The sequence below is a fragment of the Vulpes lagopus genome, chromosome 3 (assembly GCF_018345385.1).
Source record: "Vulpes lagopus strain Blue_001 chromosome 3, ASM1834538v1, whole genome shotgun sequence".
NCBI classification, from domain to species: domain Eukaryota; kingdom Metazoa; phylum Chordata; class Mammalia; order Carnivora; family Canidae; genus Vulpes; species Vulpes lagopus.
Genome location: NC_054826.1, coordinates 97,330,497 through 97,345,055, shown reverse-complemented (window position 1 = coordinate 97,345,055; position 14,559 = coordinate 97,330,497).

Here is a 14,559-nt window from a genome sequence, read left to right as displayed (position 1 = left end):
CAAGGCAGGGGAAGGTCTTGCTGAGCTCACCAACTAATTCAGACCAATTGGAAGCCAAGTGGTGTTTCTACGGAACCAATTGTGTAGGGTGAGTTGTACGGGGATGGGGATGGGGACAATGTTTTCTCTTCTTTGCAGCTCTACTTGCAGAGAGCACAGCAATGGCTCATAGTAGGTGCTCAATGAACATTTGTGAAATGAATTAATGCCTAGAAAAAGGACACTTCAGATGTCTCAGCCCCAGCCGACCAAGTTGTCTAAAATCTTGGCTGGTGGTAAATCTCTGGTAGGGGGCACTGTGGACACAGTCCACCTAAACCTCCCAGGAGGTGGCCCAGCTCTGGGTCACACAAGAGATGAGATTGGGGTGCCTTGCTTGTGTGTGAAGGGGGACCTGGTGGGTCATAGGCTCTGGGGGATCATATACCTTCTAGAGCTGCAGGGACCACATGACTTTCCTGGAAGCTGTAGGAATCCTGGGAAGGTGGGCATTGGAAGAATGATGAAAGTACTAACTTTTCCTCATTAAGGGACAGGGGTAGGAAGGCACAACACACTGACAAAATGTGAGAGGGAAGGGAAATGCAGCATTGAGCATAATTTGGGGGCAAAACTGTAACCATGACCTAGGACCACTCAGCACCACGAGAAAGTTCTTGGTTAAACTACAGATGTTTGAAACCAGGAACATCCTGAAAGATACAGCACCTACCCCATACATACACACACACACACACACACACACACACACACACACACACACAGACACCCTGCATTGGACTCTGACCATTAACTTGATCAATCATCCCATTTCGTGTCTGGAACTTTCGAGGTTGTGGATATACCGGTGAAAGAAGCATGTGGTTTGGGTAGAGAGAGAGGGGAGTAGAAAACTTCTCCCAGAGTCTTTGTGTCTCATAAAGGGAAGGGAATGAGACAGCAGAGACCTGGGTTGAGTGCCGGCTTCTCTATGAAATAGCTGTGTGATCTGGGCTAGCTTCCTAACTTCTCTGAACCTCAGTTGGTATAGCAGTAAAATGAGGATCACATTAGGCACCACACCCACCTCACAGGGTTGTTTGTGAGTCCTGGGTGAGGAGCACAGGGAAGTGCTTTGTGTACCATACGGCTTAAATCTGAGGTATGGGTTAGGAGCAAGCTCAGCCAACCCATACTGACCTAACTTAGACTCTTCTAACACGGAAGCCTTGTGGGGATGTTATGTGAACGTATTGTGAGGTCAAAGCCCAAGAAGGTCCAGGTAGAGTTATGACCTGTTTTTCCTTTGGAGGAGGTGTTTTGTTTTGCTTTGTAGCAGCTATTTGAAAAAGCCATATGTAAGACACAGCAGTAACTATAGGAGCAGAAGGGACCAATGGCTCGCTTGCTAAGAGTGCTGTTCCTAAAAACCAGCAGAGAACCAGACTGCCAACAAAGGACTGATAACCGTAGGCTCTTAGGAAAAGTTCAAAATGGCAGGCGTGGCCCAATCTTTTGATAGTTTAGAGGTAATATAATTTGGGTGGGGCTAGCTCTCCTGCCATCGTAATCTTATTATTGCTGTATCTATAAAGCCATGTCATTCTTATACATGCTATAGAGATAGAATTCCAGAGGGGCGGAGGTCTGAGAGGGAAGGCAGAAATCTTCCGAGGACATTGGTGCGGCCAGTGATCTGGGCTGGGCAGGATTCAATAGGTGGGTGCCAAGAGCAGGTGTTGGACCATCTCTCCGTGGCAGGGCAGCTGACAATCGCAGATACCCTGCAAATGAAGTGGAGATTGAACAGGTCTGCCTCGGGGGTGGGCTGGGGAGGGTAGCGGTTTGGGACTAGCCGGGGCAGAGGGCTGCCGGAGCGCACTCGAGAAGACGATCGAGCCGGAGAAAGATCAAGTTCAGTGGCAGGCTTAGGAAAATAGGTGATTTGACTCAAACTAGCAGAACCAGCCTGCCCAACTGGTTCTCAAATATAGTTTAATTAAATGGATCAGGATAGGAGCAAAAATAGGTTTTTCTGGGGACCATGGATGCCTTTTACAGGAGTGGAGTAGGTACAGTGGGGTTGGGCAGGACCTCACCTGAAGCCCCAGGTGAGGAACCTTCAGGACCAGGTAGAGAAGGGCCTATATATAAGGAGGTGATTAGGAAGGGGTTTTGGGAACATAACCTGACTTGTCTTGGGAGAAAGTTTGAACTGGTTGGCTTGGCAGCCAAGAGAGATGAGGCTGAAAACAGAATCGGGACCTCAGTACCCATGGTGTCAGCCCAGTGAATTTTTCTTAGTTGCTGTGGGCCGAAGGATCTGCGCGGTAAGCTTTCCTTCCTTTGTATACTTCATATCATTCTTCTATTTCTTAATAAATTGGAAAATCATGAACCTTTTCTTAGATGGATTCATGACTATGGGGAACTGTCAACACCAAAGCTCAGAGAGCAAAGGGCACCAGATGTCATGACCACCCCTGCTGTAGCTCCAAAGATGCCAACACACAGCCCTTGGAGGACACTGTAGGAGCGGAGTGACTGGCACAGACACTACATGTGCCCTCCCCAGTCCCTCCACTCCCACTTATAGACAGAGGGGGCCTCTGGGCAGAGATGTGAATCTTCCAGGATAAGCCTTGGCGGAAGCCAGCAGGTGACCTGGTTCTGTAAGACTGCATGTGGGCACAGTCATGTGGGGTACAATTGCATGAAGGGGTTGGGGGTTGGGGGAGGCAGGCCAGAGGCCCCAGTCAGGGTGCCTGTGCCCACCACTGGTCTCCGCTTGTTTTCTGGTTTGAAGGAACCAAACAAGGATCTGTGGGCACCTTCCAGCATGCACAGTGGGCCCTGGAGGTATCAGGGTTCTAGGAAGATCTGCCTGCTAACCAACCCTGCCCGCTCTGACTAGTCTCCAGAACCCCTCAAGGAGCTCCTGCAAACACACACACACCACCACCACCACCACCACCACCACCTCACCCACCCCCCCCACCCCCCCCCCACCCCCCGCCACTGGCTGTGCTGAGCCAGAGGGGAAGGAGCTCAGGTGTTGTTTCTAACTCACACAACCTCTGGCTTCCTTGTCCAACACAGAATCGCAGTTACTGAGAGCCTGCCTACCTGTGCTTCCTACCCCTCGGCTTCCAGAAGCCTCCACCTACAAAGTAGGAATCATTAACATGATTTGACAGAGAGGGACACCAAAGGTGGTGAGGCTTGCTCGTGATAAGTAGATTTAAATTCTGACCCCAGCCAACTCTGAATCCCGAGACTGAGTCGCTCTTCCTCTGTTCATCAGTGACAGCTGAATGGAAAGAGATCGGAGGTTCTTTCCTAAGCTCACAGACCAGGTCCTTGTCCCTATAATAAGTCTGGAATCTAGACACAGGAAGGGAAACTCAGAGATACTTCTGACCATCCCACTGTCTAGCGCTCACTGGTGGGGGCGGGGTGGGAGGCGGGTGGGGGCTTGGTGAGCAAAATGGAGAAGAAAAGACAGCGGAGGAGAGAATGTTTTGAGTGGCTTGGTGGGGAAGCAGGGGGTGGGGGGTCAGGGCCCACCACTGCTGCGGTGACAGCCTGAATAAGAATTCCACAATTCATCATCGGATGACTCAGCCGGGCTTTGGACCGGCGCCTCTGTGAACCCTGGGGAGCATGACTCAGCAGCAGAGGGGGCCGGGCGCAGGAGACACAGCCAGCCGTGGTCCATGTGAGCGGTAACTGCGGGCAGAACGGCCTGTTCCCAGCTCCAGACCCCAAGGCGGAGCATCTGCCTCTGTGGTCAGACGCACACGGCCTGGGGTTCCTGGCCATGTGGCCAAACCTCCTCCCTCAGATCTGGGTCTCTCCTCCTCTGTGGTTGAGAAGGCAGCCCCAGAGACAGTGGGGCTGCTCCTTTCCCCCTCAGCCTTGGGGTCTGCAGCAGGGTGTCATGGCCACAGACTCTAGGGGCCTCTCTCCCCTTCACTGCGTGGCCAGGGTGAGGCCAGCCTCCTTATAAGGGCTTCACTGTAGGGTCGGGGAGGTGGGCACATGTCATGGGCTGGGCACACTACTGGGCAGATGGTCACAGCATCCCTCCTCTACTGCTGAGGGCAAGGGAATGGGGCTCTCTGGTTGATTTTGTTCAAAGGTCTCAGAAAATGTCTCTTCCCCCTCAGACATAAAGAATTGTCTCCCCTTAACACTAAGATAGGGACAGTCCATCAACTTACCAGCAGAAAACAGCCACCGAATCCGGGGGAGGGAGAGACACAGAGGTTGTAGGTTATCATGCAGGGCACACAGATCTGCTTGTCCCCGCCAGTGACCCCAGTCATTTTCTCACCTAGATTATTCACACACAGTCCCCTCCTCCCCAGAACAAGAACTTCTCATTCACATGGAGCATCCCACAATCAGGTGTTCTGTAAATATTTGTTGGCTGAAAGAACAAATGAGTGAATTCGTGCTAAAACCTAGTCAGCAGAGGGAGGAACAGGCTACTCCATGGCCTGGGCAGGCCCTGGGGCAAAAGGGGTTTATCCCTCCTCCTTAGAAAGGAGGCATGAATAAGAGTGAAGTTATCCAAAAACTGTAATCCCACTCTGCTGTCCCTCCCACCCCAGTCCTTCAAACTTCCACTTCTACTATTTTATTTAATTATTTGTCCTGTTTATGTATTGTTTACCATTTTCTTCTTCTCCAGTTGCCACCCTGGGAAGGATACATGCCCCAGAAGGACAGGGCTTTTTGCCTGGTTTGTGCACTGATCTATCCTATACCCATAGAATAATGCCTGGGATATAGTAGATAATGAATGAATGAATGAACGAATGAATGAATGAATGATATCCATTGAGCATTTCCTCTGAGCCAGGCCCCTTCCTACCTGCTTTGCACTTTACATGTATTATCTCATTTAGTGCCCTCAACGGCTCTAGAAGGTAACTATTACTATCATCCTTGGTTTAAAGATGAGGAAGGTGAAGTTGGAGATTATGCACCAAGAACAAGATCTCCGGGATCTGGGCAAGGGGCTGGGCAGAGGCCAAGGCCAGCTGTGGTCTGTCTGGGGCCAGCTCTCTATCACTCCCCCAGGAGGCGCTGTTCACGAGGCCTTCCAGGGAAGCCACATCCTGCTCATCCAACCCTTCTGGTCGATGTTGTTCTTTATCACTCTTCCTACCGACTTCCCACATCAACCCATCCCACCCCCAAAAGATATTTCTGCCCTGAAATGCAGCTCTCCAGCTTCCAGACTTTTCCTGGTAGAACCACAGAGACTTTGAGGGCAGAGAAGGGGACTAGGGAGCCTAGGCCCGGCTCTTGTCCTCAGGGCCCTGCACAGCTGGGGCAGGGCTGTTCTGTGGCCCACTCCCTAACACCTCCTTTCCTGCTGTGCCCCAGACTACGTGCAGGACTGAGCCCCAAGCTGAAGGAAGGCAGAACTGCCTCCCTCCCAGATCACTTTTCTGTGGGTTTCCTACTTGTGGGAACTCAGCTAGAACTCAGGGACCCCCTGCCTATGCCAGGGCACCAGCACTTCCAGACACGGTCTCCTCATCTGGGTGGCTCTGCAGAGTGCCAGGCAGGGAGAACTGAGTCCATCACCCCCTGCTTTACCCCCCAGTCCCCTTCTCTGCCTCCAAGGCTCTGTGGTTCTCCCGCCAGAAAGACTCTGGAAGCTGAGGAGATGCTGTGCTTCAAGGAAGAGATATCTTTTGGGGGTAGGACTGAGTCATGTGGGAAGTTGGTAGGAAGAGTGATAAAGAAAACCATCAACCAAAAGGAATGGAGGAACTGGGGTGGGCTTCCCTGGAAGGCCTCCTGGGCAGCACCTCCCCGGGGGAGGGATGGAGAGCTGGCTGTATGCAGGACACAGCTGGTGCTGGCCTCCGCCCAGCCCCTTGCTCCCAAGTGATCTCTGGAGAAAAGAATGGAGGCCCAGGAACTTCAGGAATGGAGAGAAGCCTGCAGAGCCCTGAGGGCACACACATCCCTGCTCAGGGAGACATAGCGCCTCTGTCTCTATCTAAGGGCTCAGGGAGGCAGCCAGAGAGGAAAGGAAGGAGGCTGGGATGTCTAAGCAACATCTGGAAGTGGGTCGTCAGAGGAGGCGGAAGCCGGATTGGAGGTTGCCAGGGAGAATCTGAGTCCACATGTTGGAGAAGCTGTACCACACCTCCCATATGGGTTTCTGCATGTGGCTGGACCCAAGCATCCTCACTGGTGTTTGTATGAGAGAGGGGGTGTATCTCTGTGGTCTTGTAAACATGTGGGGGGAGGCATGTTGGTAGGGTGTTCCCGGGCAGGGCGCCATGCCAGCTTGCGCCTCATCAAAGAATCAAGACTGGAATTTCCCTGAAGCTCATTTCCTATCATTTAATCCTCAGTCGAGGACCACAGCTGCCAAGTCTGCCCACCACTCCAGGACAAGTGCTGGGGAGCAGGGCAAGGAGCAGAGGCACTCCTGGGGGAGTGCCTCCGTGCCCTGCCCACCTCTCTATCCAGCAGTCCCCTCTCCTACCACAGAAGGTTATATGCCTTCCCTCTGGGGTTCCTCCTCCTTTCCTCCAAGAAAGCGATTCAGGATGAGGAGGGATTCAGGATGAGGAGAGCCACATTTTTTTCCAGCTCCATCATTCATTAATGAGTGACCCCTGCATAGGTTTCCTTTCTTTCTTTCTTTCTTTCTTTCTTTCTTTCTTTCTTTCTTTCTTTCTTTCTTTCTTTCTTTCTTTCTTCTTTCAGATTCCATTCATTCATTTGAGAGAGTGTGTGTGAAAGCGAGCAAACATGGGGGTGGGTAGGGAAGGACAGAGGGGAAGGGAGAAGCAGACTCCCCATTGAGCAGGGAGCCCAGCTACAACTTGACTTAGGACTCAATCCCAGGACTGGGAGATCATGACCTGAGTCAAACGCTTAATCAGCTGAGCCATCAGCATCCCCCCACCCCGCATAGGTTTCTTAACCTCTCTGGACCCTGTTTCCTTGTCTGTATAATGGAGGCAGTGAGATATCCTGTGGGGCCTCCAAATGAAGAAATCAAAACCACAATGAGATACCACCTCACACCAGTGAGAATGGTGAAAATTAACAAGACAGGAAACAACAAATGTTGGAGAGGATGTGGAGAAAGGGGAACCTTCCTCTTGCACTGTTGGTGGGAATGTGAACTGGTACAGCCACTCTGGAAAACTGTGTGGGGGTTCCTCAAAGAGTTAAAAATAGACCTGCCCTACGACGCAGCAATTGCACTGCTGGGGATTTACCCCAAAGATACAGATGCAGTGAAATGGCAGGACACATGCACCCCAATGTTTATAGCAGCAATGTCCACAATAGCCAAACTGTGGAAGAAACCTCGGTGTCCATCGAAAGATGAATGGATAAAGAAGATGTGGTTTATGTATACAATGGAATATTCCTCAGCCATTAGAAACGACAAATACCCACCATTTGCTTCAACGTGGATGGAACTGGAGGTTATTATGCTGAGTGAAGTAAGTCAATCAGAGAAGGACAAACATTATATGGTCTCATTCATTCGGGGAATATAAAAAGTAGTGAAAGGGAATAAAGGGGAAAGGAGAGAAAATGAGTGGGAAATATCAGAAAAGGAGACAGAACATGAGAGACTCCTAACTCTGGGAAACGAACAGGGGTGGTGGAAGGGGAGGTTGGTGAGGGGTTGGGGTGACTGGGTGACGGGCACTGAGGGGGGCACTTGACGGGATGAGCACTGGGTGTTATGCTATATGTTGGCAAATTGAACTCAAATAAAAAAATATAAGAAAGAAAGAAAGAAAGAAAGAAAGAAAGAAAGAAAGAAAGAAAGAAAGAAAGAAAGAAAGAAAGAAAGAAGAAGAAAGAAGAAAGAAAGGAAGGAAGGAAGGAAGGAAGAAAAAGAAAGAAAGAAAGAAAGAAAGAAAGAAAGAAAGAAAGAAAGAAAGAAAGAAAGAAAGAAAGAAAAAGAAATGAGAATGTAGATGCACCAGCCAGTGCCTGGCACACAGGAGATGTCCAGTCAGAAGTCATCATTGCAAAAAAAAAAAAAAAAAGAGGTCATCATTGCTTCCTCCTCTCACCCCTTGGGACCATGTGCCTTTTCCTCACACCTTCTGAGGACAGAGACCCAGGCTGAGCTGTTTACCTCCCACTCCATGCACAAATCAGTCAGTCCACCATACAGAAGGCATTTCCTGGGCCCTGCCTCTAAGGGACTGATGCAAACAGCAAGTGCAAACATGTCGAGGGAAGATATGGCCAGTTGTGGAAAGCGGCAGGTCACCCAAATGAAGTGACTTTACTGTGCACTTTCATCACAGCCCCACCTGGCTCCCTACTAACGTTTTGCACACCATGGACAAACCTATCTCGGGGTCAACTGACAGCAACTGGACCCACAAAGAGTAGGGCTGGCAACCAAATGCCAACTTGTTAATTTGCTGACAGAGCCACAATCCCCAGGCACCTGGACACACCTCTTCGGGTGGCTTCAGAATCGAATGGCTGAGTATGGGATCAGAACGAGACCAGGGCATTGGATGGTTTCAATGGTTGGATGATATAGGCCGAGGCATCCATACCACCTCAGGACAACCCAGTACCACGACCTGACCCCTGAGGTTTTCAGGACAGGGCACTCACTGTCTGGCACAGCCTAAGACCCAGACCCCAGGTGGGTCTCCTGGAAGCTCCATTCATAATGAGGCGGGGGACTCTCCCCTCTCTGTTGGCATCTTTCCCCAGGCAGAAGACAACATGGTTAGGTCCCTAAAATGCATTTGCAATCTTATCTGTCCTTCTGAGATTTCACCCAGGTCTCCTTAATTGAATTTGGGATATTTACAGACAGACAGTCTCCTAGGTAATTTCTACAGAGGGCTAATATCCTCTCCTAAACTGTGTTTCTTCCTAATTGAATTTTCAGAAGGCAATGTTAACTTCAAGGTACTTGGCTGTCAGGCCTGAGGTCCTGCCCACATGGGGTCGTATGAAGGCACAGAGGAAAGCGAACACCCAGACAGTTCCTACCTCTAAATGGCACGTAGCCCGGCATAGAAAACAAATCAGCACGTGTGGTACACTTGAACAACCATCCAGTCCTGAGTGGTGTGGCTGACCACGTGGGTCTGATCACAAGAGTGCTCAAGTTCACAGGAGAGATAGCTTAGGGTAGCCTGGAGGAAGCTAGAAGGGCTTTGGAGAAAAGGTAGGATCCAAGGCCCCTTGGGAGGCTCTGGGATGGGCTGATTTACATAAGAACAGCAGGGGAGATGGGTGGGAAAACCGGAAATCAGGTGGCAGAGAAGAGGAGACACTTAAGGAAGAACATTCTGTCCCCATCAGGAATGCCTTCCTACTTTCCCTCTTTCACCCATTGTTTCTGCTGATACAGGAGTTGGGTTTGTGGAGAAGCCCAGGAAGCTTAGGGAGGCCCTGCGACGAACACAGACCTAGCAGGTGCCCAGCACTCCAGCCCCACTGCCACCCCGGCCACACACCACACACACACACACACACACACACACACACACACACACACGCTCAGGCTCAGCCACAGAGCTAGTGTCCACCAGCAGCAAAGCCCTGTCACAGAGGCAGGGCAGGGAGCCTCTGCCCCAGACCAGAAGTGACAGCCTTGCGCCTTCCACCTGCTGCACTGACTCTGTGCCTGATTCAGCCGGGAAACCAGCCCAGAGTACCGGACACAACAGCACCTCTTCCCCTTACCTACAGTCCCTTGGGGTTTGCAGAAGTGACAACGGGAAGTTCCGAGTTGGGGGCTTTCCATCTGGGATAAGTGGCTGCCTCCCACCTCAGCACATTTCCCTGAGTGAGCCACTGCTATAGAGTGCGTGGGATGCCACTTCCTGAAAGGATAAACCCTTGAGGATGTAGGTCCCCCAAGCCTGTCCTAAGGGTGTAGGTCTACTTGATACATCCAGAGCAGAATGGGCCTGTCAGCAGCAGTCAGCTCAGAATAAGAAGCACCCCCACACTCAATTTCCTCGACCCCAAAGCTCTCCTGTTGGTCTCTCTATAATTTCACTGGTGTCCCCTCTGAAGGGAACCTTGGAAATAAGACAATTGCCCTTCTGCTTCTCTAGACCACTTGATCCTTTGACAGAGCCAGCCAGGGCAGGGCAGAAGGCTCAGGAGGATGGTGAGGTCCCCACCTGCAGGGTACCCGCACCCCACCCCCAGCTCCTACCGACCCTGGCATGACCCACACAAGTCGTCTGGGTCTGGGGCCAGCCCTATTGGGTGGTGAGTTGGCAGGCTGGGCTGCACTCTGGGAAAGAGGGAGTGTGCCTGAGGGAGCCAGTTGTCGGTCCAGGCTGTGAATAACGGGGGCCTCATCACCACCTGGAGCTGCAGGGGCAGGAGTACCAGCACCAGGGCTGACTAAGAAGAAAGCAGGTCAGGGCGGGTGCATGACGGGCAGGGAGCAGGGAGGCTCCACCAGGCACCTACACCCAGGGCAAATCCCCTGACCTGCTCTTGGTGCTCTTCCTTCCCATACTCTTCTCCCCACTCGACTCTGCTTCCACAGACTGACACGTCCTCCCCATCCTCTCCACCATGCCCCTCTGCCTTGTCCCAAAGGTCAGGTCTCCAGACCCTTTGTTGCCTGCCCCAGGCCACAGACATCCCTTGGCTGGATGCCTGGGCTCATGTGTCACTCAAGAGGCATTTGGCACGCTCTTCCTTGGAACTCCTTGTCTTTATAATTGCCTTTTTCTCCAGAACTGGGCCCTCAGTCCTTCCAGGGCCAGAGCCCTGTCTCCAGCCCCAGACCCTTTACATGTTCCACGGGCAGAAAAGGCAATAAAAGCAGCTCTCTGCCAAAGCTTGCAGATGGCAGTTATGATAATGACCATCTTGCAGATCCAGCTCATGGGCTGGCTCTCACAGGGGCTTTCCTGAGCATTCTGTGTGTCACTCTTCTAAGGCACTCGAGGCCCATCCTGGCTTCTCTGGCTCTGAAGGTTAAGACAGTCCCTCCATGCTGTGGACCAGCTTTTCATCTCCTCTCTGCCTGCTCCACCCATCTCAAAGTCTGGCGCGAAGTCCGAGGTCAACAGAGTAAACAGCCCACAAACGTGACTGGGACCGGGAAAGTTCTGAGTAGATGGGTCAAAGGGCAGGGTGGCATGTCTCCCTCCACAGCCCCTTCCAGAGGCTACGGCTCCCTGTCACCATGCAACGCAGGTCAAGGCCTCGGGGAAGACTGTCAGGTAGATTCTTTCTAGTGCGTTGAGGTCCCCACCTCTCAAAGCCACCGGGGGCCCCAAAGGTCTGAAATTGCACACCATTTGCTGGGGTGGTCTTAGATTATACTCAGTCTCTGGGTGGAGCCAGTAAAGACGAAACCAAACCAAACCAGCATCCCCAGGATTCTGATTCAAGATTCAAATCATCAGAGGTGGGCCTGGCTCTCAGAACTTTCAAATGTTCCTGGGTAAGCCTTGGGTAAAGCTGGGACAGAGAGCCACTGGACTGAGACACAGAATGTCACAATTTCCAAGCAAGTATGGCCAGGTAGAGTGGGAAATCATTTTGGCTTGAGTTGGAACCAGTTCCTTGCTCAGCAACTGCTCTGGGGGGCAGGAAGAAGTCAGCGGTGGGAAGGGGAACCCTGAGGCATAGTGAGGGAGGAACCTGGGCCTATGCTGGGTCAGGGGTTGGGGGTGAGGGCAACAGGTATGCAGGGGCAGCCAAGGCAATGAAAAAAAGAAGGGAGGCTAGTTAAGAGCTGGGGGTGCTGGAGCCAGTTCTTCTCATTAGCTGAGTGATCTTGAGTAAGAGTTGTCTCCTGTGAGTCTCCTCTGTCCCTGAAACTCTAAAGAAAAGGCATGCAGACCCCAGCATCCTCGGAATGAATGGAACCGCAGATCAGAAACTACCTGAATAGATCAAAAGGGACAGCCACGAATCCACCTGTCTGAGTTTTCAGACACTCAGCATTCTCCTTCCTCCAGCCTCCCCAGCATGGGAGGCTGGGATGCATCTTGGGGGTTCTGTGGTCCTCTTGGGTTGTCTCTTTCTGGCTCTTCCAGATAGAAGCTTCTTCTAGGCTCTGAAAGAGGAAGGAACCTTGCCCTCTGGCCCTGCACACAGTGGGAGACCTGGCCTGGCCTCCTGTATCCCAAACGGAGCTCTCACAGGCTCTGACCTCCGCAAATCCTGCTCTAGAACCTAGAGTTATCTTACTTGGTTTCCAGCAGCTGACTGGCCATTTGGGGCTGGGGCTATCCCAGCCTTTGCATAGCTGGGCTTCTCTGCCAAGTGCCCCTTCAGTTCTGCCTTTGGCCCCCCTTTGATCCTCCTAACCTTGGCAGGAGATCCTGTCCCCTCCACCTATCCTGCCACAGAAGGATAGGCCAGAAAAGGTACAGGGGACCATTTCTCCCAGTTGTCCCAAAGCAGGTCCCAGATCTCTAGCTTTCTACACCAGCATCCATACCTGGAAGACAGTTCATGTTGGGGCTTCCCCAGGCTGGAAGTTGTTTACCTGCTCAGGGCAGGAAGGCCCTATCCCTTTCCTTGCCCCCTTGTTCTCTGGAGTGTGACTCTGTCTCCCATGTATTGTTTTCTTTCCGGTGGAATTTTGCTCTTGAGGACTCAGTGTTCTGTGTTACTACTCCTGCTGCCACCACCGCCAGTCCTCACATCCTGGTTTCCTCCTGTCCAGACAGTGCTGGCCACTGGCCAGGACCTCAATCATTCGTGGCGAGGACAGGGGTCGAGAACAGCAAAGGGGTTAGCAGGAAGTGGGAAGTTGACATTCCTCCTTGGTCAGGGTCTTGGGCCTCTACTGTGGGGCCTGCGGTATGTCCAGTGTGGGTGGCGGGTCCACTGTGGGTGGGCGAGCCCTCCCTTGCGGTGGGCAGTGTGAACCCAAGGAGCATGGGGTGGATACATGAGGAGGTTTCACACAGATGCCCCCCCTCCGCTCCCCAACAATGTGGGACTTTGAAATCCCCAATCGGTTTCTTCTTAGATTGGTGCAAGACCTCCCTGCTCTAAGGAAGTCAAGGGGACCGAATCCACAGGCCAAGGCTAAGGCCACAGGGCAGGGGGTGGAAGGTGGAGGTGATAGGCAAGACTGCCCAACCTGTGCCAACTCCCTTGCCCACAGCACTTCCTGTGGGGTTGCACAAGGTCAGGAGAAGGGGCAGATATGGGTAGGGGTAACTCATGCCTCTTCTTTCCTGCCCTAGACTTTGGCCCATAAGGCGGCTCCAGGGAAGAGCCCAGGTCCGATTCCTGGGGTGTTAAATGCACCCCAGGTCAGTCTCTCTGCCAGCCCCGGAGCCCTTGTCAAGCCTGAACCACTTCACCTTGCCACCTTGGCCCCCCTCAGCCCCACAGCCATGGCTCCTTCCCCCAGCACCCCCAACCCCAAGACAGAGCTACAATGTGAATAGGTTACTCATTCTACCTGTATTGGCCTTTACCCCCAGTACTGCTACTTCCTGACACACTTGGGAGGGGGGATGCACAGCAAGGCCCCCCAGATAAAGGACCCAGGAGGAGGGCATATTCTAATTCTGGGTCCTGGATGAGGAGGGACAGCAGGCGCTGCCAACCTTGAGCACCTGCTTCAGATCCAAGTTCTTAACATGGTGACAGTGCTTTCATCAGACACTCATAGGAAACCTGGTCCTCTCCTGCCAGAGCCAGACATGGGCCTGACCCCTTGGTGGACCCTCCTTGCCCAGGGCGGAGCTTGTCCAGTCACACTTGCTGAGCTGCTGGGGTTCCTTACCTGAGGGCCTGATTAGCTGACCCCCTGTAACACAGGAGTCCCAGTCTCCCCTTGGGAATCAAAGGGCCCAAGAGAGGACACAAGAGAGAAAGAGAGAGAAAAATTAAGAATACACATTTTTTTCCATTTGTTTTTTGAGCCCAATGCAGGGCTCAAACTCATGACCCTGAGATCAAGACCTGAGCTAAGATCAAGAGTCGATACCTTCTGTAGAGAGAGAAAGCATCTCTTTCCGAGCCTCGGTGTCCATCTTAGGGAGATGGAGGCCCTAGGAGGAAGAGTGATAACCAGAGCCAGGACTGTCTGGTTGCCCTGATGACCATCAGGGAATCCTGTGTTGAAAGTGAGCACACTGCACTCATCCTCCCTGACCCTGTTGCAAATCCTGGGAAGGTTATGGGAAGGCTTCTGGGCCCTTGTATATCCAAGCATGCCAGAAGCTCTAATGCATTATTGCTCAGGGAGCCAGCTGCTCACCAAGTAGCCCAGGGTGACTCAGATGGAAAGACATGCCGAGAGAGCCTGCTTCCATATGGCAAGGAAGTGAGGGAGAAGGAATGATCAGTGACTCGAGAGGCCCCTGACTCTCCAGTGGCAAATTCCATCTGTGCTACATCACCCAGGCTGCTCCATCCCCGGCACCTCTGCCACCCACAGATCCCCCACTGACCCAGGGTCACTGTCTCTCTGGGCATTTGTTCAGTAAAATAGTGGTGTCCAGAGCCAGGAACCAGACTAGAATGAGAACATCTATTTCAAGGAGCTAGAAGGTGGGTACAGAAAGAGCAGAGGCCTGCAACAGTAGGGAGCCT